This window comes from Lipotes vexillifer, unplaced genomic scaffold, assembly GCF_000442215.2.
Source record: "Lipotes vexillifer unplaced genomic scaffold, Lipotes_vexillifer_v1.1 scaffold715, whole genome shotgun sequence".
NCBI lineage: Eukaryota > Metazoa > Chordata > Mammalia > Artiodactyla > Lipotidae > Lipotes > Lipotes vexillifer.
Genome location: NW_006788828.1, coordinates 686,789 through 694,177, shown reverse-complemented (window position 1 = coordinate 694,177; position 7,389 = coordinate 686,789). Strand labels below are relative to the sequence as shown.

Genomic DNA, 7,389 nt, shown 5'->3' with positions numbered 1-7,389 from the left:
AGGAATACAGGACGTCAGACTTACCTTTTCTGATTTTGTAACGGGTGGAAGATACCCCAGGCAATGACAAGGTGAATTCGCAGCAGGTACAGCGGAGCAACAAAACGCAGCGAGCAAGGCGTGCATGTGCTCTGAAACTGCAAATTACTATCGGGGCAACTTAAGAAAAGGGGCGGAGTCTGTGCCCGGGAAAGGGGGAGCGGGGAAAAATGAAAACACCACAGGGAAGGAGGGGGGAAAGCCGAGGTTTCTGGAATATTGATTAATCTTGGCGCACCAGAAGCATGCTTGCTGGCTTTGTTTTGCTCCTTAGACCACTTTTCCAGCTTTGTCAGTTCACTTCCATTAGAAATGCAAAACCGGGACCAGGAAGAATTGAAGAATAAAGCGCACACAACACTCAGAAAGCTTGAAGTCTTGATTAGAACGTTTCAAAGAAGACTTTTCTGAGGCTAAAGTTAATTATCTCACATAATGGCAGGTTTCCTCCCCTTAAGGAAACACGAGAGTGTGCTCTTTTGCCTGGTTGTACAACTGTTATGAAAGAGTCCCTCTTTTTGGAATTGGGGAAATAACTGACGTTTCTTGGGAAAACCCGGAACGCAATCAAGTGTAGAGAAAAAAAATACTTACTATAATTCTCTAACCTTGCCTAAACTTACTCAAAACACAAGCTGAAACATGCCTCTATTTTAGCAGTTTAAACTCTATAATAGCAAATCCAGTTTAGCTCACCGTCTGTGTTGCAAAGATTCAAAAAGGTAAGAAGCACAAAGATGCCAGGATCTTTGCTAAACTACTCAAGTAAAAAGCATTTTAAGACCAAGAGTATAAATGCACACTTGAAGTTTGGTAATTTCAAAAGATAAGTTGCTGTGCAGACAGACGCCTCAATTTTAAAGAAGGCTAAATGTCCCCCACACCCCCTCCTGCCCCATCATTTTTAGGAACTAGAAAATTCTCATTGCCTTGAGAATATGACTTGCACTTGTAGTCCACCTTTCTTAAGAAGGAAATAGATTGTGAAGTCGATTTTTAAAAATTAAAAAAAATATTTTTTGAGCCTGACTCAACTCCACAACTTAGAACTTGTTTAGTATGAAGAAAAATGTTTAACAGAAACAAAACTCATACCAAAAATTACAGCCAGAGTTCTGTATTCCTGTTTATTAAATCTCATATTCCCCATGCAAAATCTGCTTAATTCTGGTGTCTGTTTTCTAACAAGAAAGTATGTCTTTTTCCCTTATTAGCAAATCCAGGGAGATTCTAAAGGTATGTCTCCTGCCAAGCTTCAACTGTTGCATGTATATACTCTTTTGAACAGCAACGGTGAATCACGTAAATGCTAAAATTATAAATTAGCAGCAATTATAACAAGTTTTAAACTTGCATCATTTTAAGAGATTATTGAGAATATCTACTTCTGCCAGTCCCACCCCTCAGCAATCTTTCTCTTCCTCTTATCTCCTAGGTCACTTAACATCCATATCACGTAGTTTAACACATAGTTCCACGGTCTCCTACAGCTCCTTTCTTTTAAAAAATCCTGTTAAATTTTGGCTTCTCAACTAAATTGTAAGTTCTTTGAGGGCAAGAATGGGTCTTATACCTGATACATAGTAAACATTAAATTCAACTCCTATGAATGAATGACATAATATAAGAGTATTAAACAAAACATTTTGCAACCTTCTGTGTTAAAACAAAATCACTTATTTTTATGTTCGCGCTTCTGGCCTAGGTACATGGAGCACATGTCATTTCTCAATGCCATGACTACATTTTAAAGCATTTATTTACTACACTAAGTCCTCTCTGAGCCATGGGTTTAAGACTAATTTGTTCACATTTCTTGTGGAAGTGACCTGTATTTCAAGAGAACTTAAAAGAGAAATTTTTATATGATTTTCAATGGAGTTTCAAGCCAGGTGGCATTTTTGGTTTTTAATTCTGTTTTTTTTTTATAGGCAAGAAAAAGCACTAGAAAAACCACACTTTGATTAAGCATAGAGATGAGAAGGCCCTAGTGCCCCTTCTTTTTTCCTTTTTTCTAAATCCCCAAAGCTTGGTTAAAAACCACTTCATGATTTTAGTTTTGCACAGACATTATGGGAGTCTGGTGAACCCCAGAGAAGGGAAATAATTCACCACTGAAAGTTTTGTTGGCTGTAATAAAAACCCAATGAGAAAATGAGATGCAAAGGGTTTCAGTTCAGAGTTCATCTGAATTACAAGGTTTTAGTCTGGGGAAATTTGGGAACCACTCCTTTTAAGTACCACTTTCTCTTTTGGAAAAAAGCTATAGCAATAATGCCCTCAGGACAACTTGGGTTTACTCAACACATATTTCTTCCTTTTCCTCTATTTTATAAATAAGACCCTTGAGCATTCAAACATTTTTTTCCTTCTTAGAAATACTAAATAAGTGAAACAGCAAGAAATTATGAACATGTCTCTATATGTCTTTATATGTATTTCATTTAAAGCTACTCTGGGCAGGAGACACAGAGCTAGGAAATCACATTAATTTTGGTATTCCAGAGTTTAAAAAAAAAAAAAAAAGATGTGGCAAATGCTGCTCCTTTTAAAAAATTTTCCAAGAATTTTCTTTGAACGTGCTATTATAAAGTATGCTGTAGGTGGGGGGTTGGGAATGTCACCATAACAGGAAACAACCAAATCCAACCTATCCTTGAACTCCATTAGTTTCAAGTATGAGGGATCATGATTAACAAGTAAGTGTCGTAACATAGTACAGAACAATCACATTTCAGCAGTCAAGATAAGGGAATTCTGGAATTTGAGGAAGAATATGATTAGAAATCCTTTTAACCTTTATTGAATATTTTCCACTTTTATTTGTAATTTCATGGGAGATTTTGTCCTTCCTTGTTCAAATAGTTTACATTTTAGGATCACCATAAGGAATGTCAATTTTCCTTCTACAATTTGGAAATTGTAGAATGTTAAGACAGTGAAGGGGACTTGATTTAACCCCAGGGGAAGCACTAGAGGTAGCAGGAGTAGACGTAGCACTTGTGGTAGTTGGTCCTTCATTTTGTCTTAAATTTTTTTCCTTCTTAGGTTTGAATGTAAAAAGCAAAACAACAAAAAATTGATGGTGAATCCTGGTTAAGTTTTTAATGATTTGGCTTTATCTTAAACCTATGTGAAGCCTGAGAAACCCAACTATAGAGGTGAACTATAATTAACCTTTATCCTACTCACTCGTTCAACAAACCTTGAGCAAGTCCTGAGCTCCAAATACCAGCCCCTTTTCTCTAGGGGTCCACAGACACATCTGTAATTATTACACAGTGGGAAGTAGGGGGGGCCCCACAGAAAGTTATGGGAACTCTGTGCTGGAGCCTATTTACCAGGTCTCCCTACGAGGACTCAGAGCTCCTTGGAGGGCCTGTTCCTGGCTCAGCCTTGTACGTACAGAGGACCCAAAACAGCAAATGAAAAAACCTTGAACTCTATTCCTAGGCAAGAGGGAGCCACAGGATTTAAGCACTGGAGTGATTTTAGTTTTAGGTTGATGCAAACCCTTTGAGAGAACAAGACTTTAGTTAGGAAGCCAAAGGGGCAGAGGAGCATTTACAAACGGGGGTAGTTCACGCTCAAATTAAAAAAAAAAAAAAAAAAAGATTCTATTGAAGAGTACAGACAACCTCATGGTATTGAGCCCCAAGGGATAAACTGGCATTGAGTTGAGACCACCTCCGCTAGAGGTGCTTCCTCTCCAGGTCACCTGACCCACCCACTTCACTTGTTTTAGTTCCCAGCGTGTTCCTCTAGCACATTCTAATGTTGTGACCTCTGAATGGGTTTAAGAAGTGGTCTGACTAAGGGTAGAGGCCTAGGGAACCCCAACATAATAGATAAGAAGAATAACAGGACCCCCCTCAATAGATCTGCAGGTGGTGAGAAATTATACCAACATTTTATCCCAAGTTAGCTAAGAGTTGGACATAATGACGGTTTAAAGCAATGTAACACATTTTCTTCATACTAAAACTAAAGAGGGTCTGCTTTTTAATGAATATTTCACAAGTGTTATTGCTATTAATTATGACTCATGTTGTGAAATGGCTCTTTTCCCAGTTCTTCAAAACGAGCCAAACCTCCGCAGGACCAGAGTCTTAGTGTAGCTGGGAAAGATCGGGTAGGTTAGTGGGAATGAAAGGTTTTGGCACAGTGTGAGCAATAATGATGGCCGACATTTTTATAGGACTTTATAGTTTCAGAAACACTTTTACATACACTATCTAATTTGATCTTTGTGACAGTGCTTTGAGGAACATGCTATTATCACTAGCCCTGTATATCCAGATGTTGACATGGAGTTCCAAGGGATTGAGCAATTTGCCCAGCATTACAGTCAGTGAGTGACAAGAGTTCCTAACAGTTCACGGAACTTTGGTTTCTCATCTTTTTCCAAAAGGAGTCTCCAGTATCTTTTATTAAGACAAAGAGAAAAAAGAGTAAAGAACATTAAAAGGAAGGCCTACCATCTGTTATTTCTTCTGGAAAGTCAACCCTAAACTTCTCCTGTTCCCTCTCCTCGTCCAATCCCTGACAGGGTTGATTGCCCTTCCTATGTGCTCCCAAGACTCCCTGGGTTTAAATCTCCAGAGTGCTTACCACCCTGTTCTGTAACTCTCTCTTTCTAGACTGTGGGCCCTTTGAGAGCAGAGCCTATCTTTATAACTACTGCATACCCAGGCACCAGTACAGAAGGTCGCTTGGTTAAGTAAGAGTTGCTGCATGAATAAATGGACACATCACAGCCACGAATATGAGAAATTGTATCAGTCCATCTCCAATCCTAAGAATTGGAGAAAGGACATCAGTAAACATCAAACTTAAAAAAGGGGAGAAAAACTAATGGATTCCTTTTTCAATCATTACAATATAAAAGAGATCCAAATGGAGCTGCTCTAATGGAATGGGTGGGAGGTGGCGGTCAGAAGCTATCTCAGTGTCCTCCTCTTCTCTCCCTCAGGGGTCCCCCTCACCAATCCATGGATTCTACCCATCATCCTTGAGAACAAAGATGTGTTTTGTTTTGTTTTTTTGGCTGTGCAGCATGTGGGATCTTAGTTCCCCGACCAGGGATTGAACCTGCACCCCCCTGCAGTGGAAGCATGGAGTCTCAACGACTGGACCACCAAGGAAGTCCCAGAACAAGGATGAATGAGGAAGTCATGTCAGCTTGTGCCAGGATTCCTTAGTACTAGGTCCAGGTTTAGAACTTAGGTCCCCCCATTCCTGCCCCCATCGTGTTTTCAATCACTAAATCACAAGTTCCTCCTCTCCCAAATTTGAATGTCATCTGTAAAATGAGGTTAGGCTACATTATTTTGCTCAAGTCGCTTTCTCTTTCAACAGTCTATGATTCTAAATCATGTCATGCCAATAATAGGCTTGCCCCATCCACTTCGATATATTCAGTTAGTGTCACAAATTTTTATATACACTCAATGATTAATGGCTTCTCATTAGATTCCTCTGCCACAAATTAAACACAAACATATAAACAGTCACCAGAGGAAGCTTACTGAAGGGCACGGGTTTTATGAAGCACAGCGATGACATGAATCTTTTATAAGTGTTTGCTGGTATAGAATCATAATTACTGCAATCAAGACAGATACACCTCTTTTGTAAGGAAAAAAAGTAATTATAATTTAAAAGCGCACAGCTCAAAGTTGCCATCACAAAAACGACTATTATAGCAACTATTTCGCATTTGGACATTTTTTTGGCAGGAGCTCTGGGCATTGTTTATTGTGAGTCAGAAACAGGCACTGAGAAAATATGCAAATTTTTTAAGCAAGAGAAAATGCAGCTTTGAGTTGAGAAAACAGGGTGAATGGTGCAAACTGTCTGGGTCTTGCACACAAATCAATCTTAGAGGCTGAAATAATTTTTGGTCATCGGATGCTGTGAGAGTAATTTGGGGTAAGGTCAGAATAAAGTTATTTTATGCTTTAAAATGTACATTCAAGATTTGTGCCGTCCCCTGGAATCAAAGTCCATCTTCTGCTAATGCCACATCTATAGCTTGATTCTAAATTGAAAGACCAAGGAAGAAACCTCCGGAATGCTACCGATCCCATTTTCCTTGGCTGGGCAGAGGAATGGCTCTGGCCTCGTGAGGCATCTCACCTCTGGGTCACAGAAGTGGCAAAGCCAAGCGTCCTCCCTCTTCCTGCTGCCTACTCACACAGGATCACACCTGAAGAAATAAAATTCACTTGGGGTGACAAGTTCACTCTTGTTGCTAGACCTCAGTTGTAAATGGGTGTTTCTATCAGAGCTGCATGAGTCCAGTACCAAAATCTCTTAATATCAACAGATGAAACTAGGGGAGATAATATAGCCTTGGAGAAAAATACACTGAGGCTGGGGTCTGGTGGTGGAGGCTTGGGTAAATATTGGGAGACTCCCCCCACTCCAAACAAAAGGTGAGGCAAGAACTAAGTTTCAAACTTTTTTTAACCTGATAAAGTTAATTCGTATATGGGCCGATGTCAAAAATCGAAACCTCAGACAGCCTGCACTGTCAAGGAAACCTAACACACTAACTCCAATCCTCCCACTCTGCTTTAGCTAGCTTACCTTACCCTAGAAAATAGAACCTGCCAGCCTTATAAGGACCTCTAGCCAATCATGCCCCGTTTCAGCGTGGCCACTTCTAAAGCTCTACAAAGTCACTCTAGCCCCAAATCCCTTGGGACGGTTGCTCCACTGCCTGTGAGGGACTGTGCTTCCCCAGTCCATGGGCTGTTTTCACTGAATAAAGGACATCAAACTCATTTCAAAATTGTATTATTTTTGTCATTAGATAAACCCTTTGTTCAAATAAAATCTCATGATGAAACAAACAGTAATACAGCACATCAGGGATAAACCTAATGTCCGGGTGGGATGCCCAGAGCCACTAGATTTATACTTCCTCTGGTGTCCCCTCCCTTCTCCCCACCACCAGCATCTGGACCCTGAATGGGTTCCCAGGGCAAGATATGGAAATGACTGGATCAGGTAACTCGAAGCACTCAGATTCTGAGCATAACGTTCTCATAATCTGGAATAATCTCAGAGGAAAAGACAAAAGGTTTAAAGTAAACTCTAAGGACCCCATGGTACTAGTGATGTTTCAATGAATAAATCTTATAGAGGCATGGTTTGTTTTAGTAAATCCAACCACAGGTAAGATGTATGGGAGTATGTTTTTCAGGTCTCACGCCCAGGCTTGGGGTGGGCGGAGGGGACGGTGGGTGGTGATGAGACAGACTGGACTGAGCAATGGGTCATAATTTTTACGTCCTTGTGACCTAGTTAAGCTCCAGGATAGATGCAGGAAATGCAACAAAGCCA

General features: G+C 40.2%; 1 protein-coding gene across 4 annotated transcripts in view; it reads right to left on the bottom strand.

The window, feature by feature from the left end:
* SLC1A3 (solute carrier family 1 member 3) overlaps nucleotides 1-152 on the bottom strand; it is a 74,546-nt gene extending 74,394 nt beyond the window's left edge. For 3 of the 4 annotated variants that reach the window (XM_007461846.1, XM_007461848.1, XM_007461847.1), the window contains exon 1: nucleotides 25-151. The gene's annotated coding sequence lies outside the window, so the exon portion shown is untranslated. Of the gene's footprint in view, nucleotides 1-24 lie in introns of all 4 variants that reach the window. The other variant, XM_007461845.1, reaches the window with a different exon arrangement.
* Between the last annotated feature and the right edge of the window lie 7,237 nt (nucleotides 153-7,389).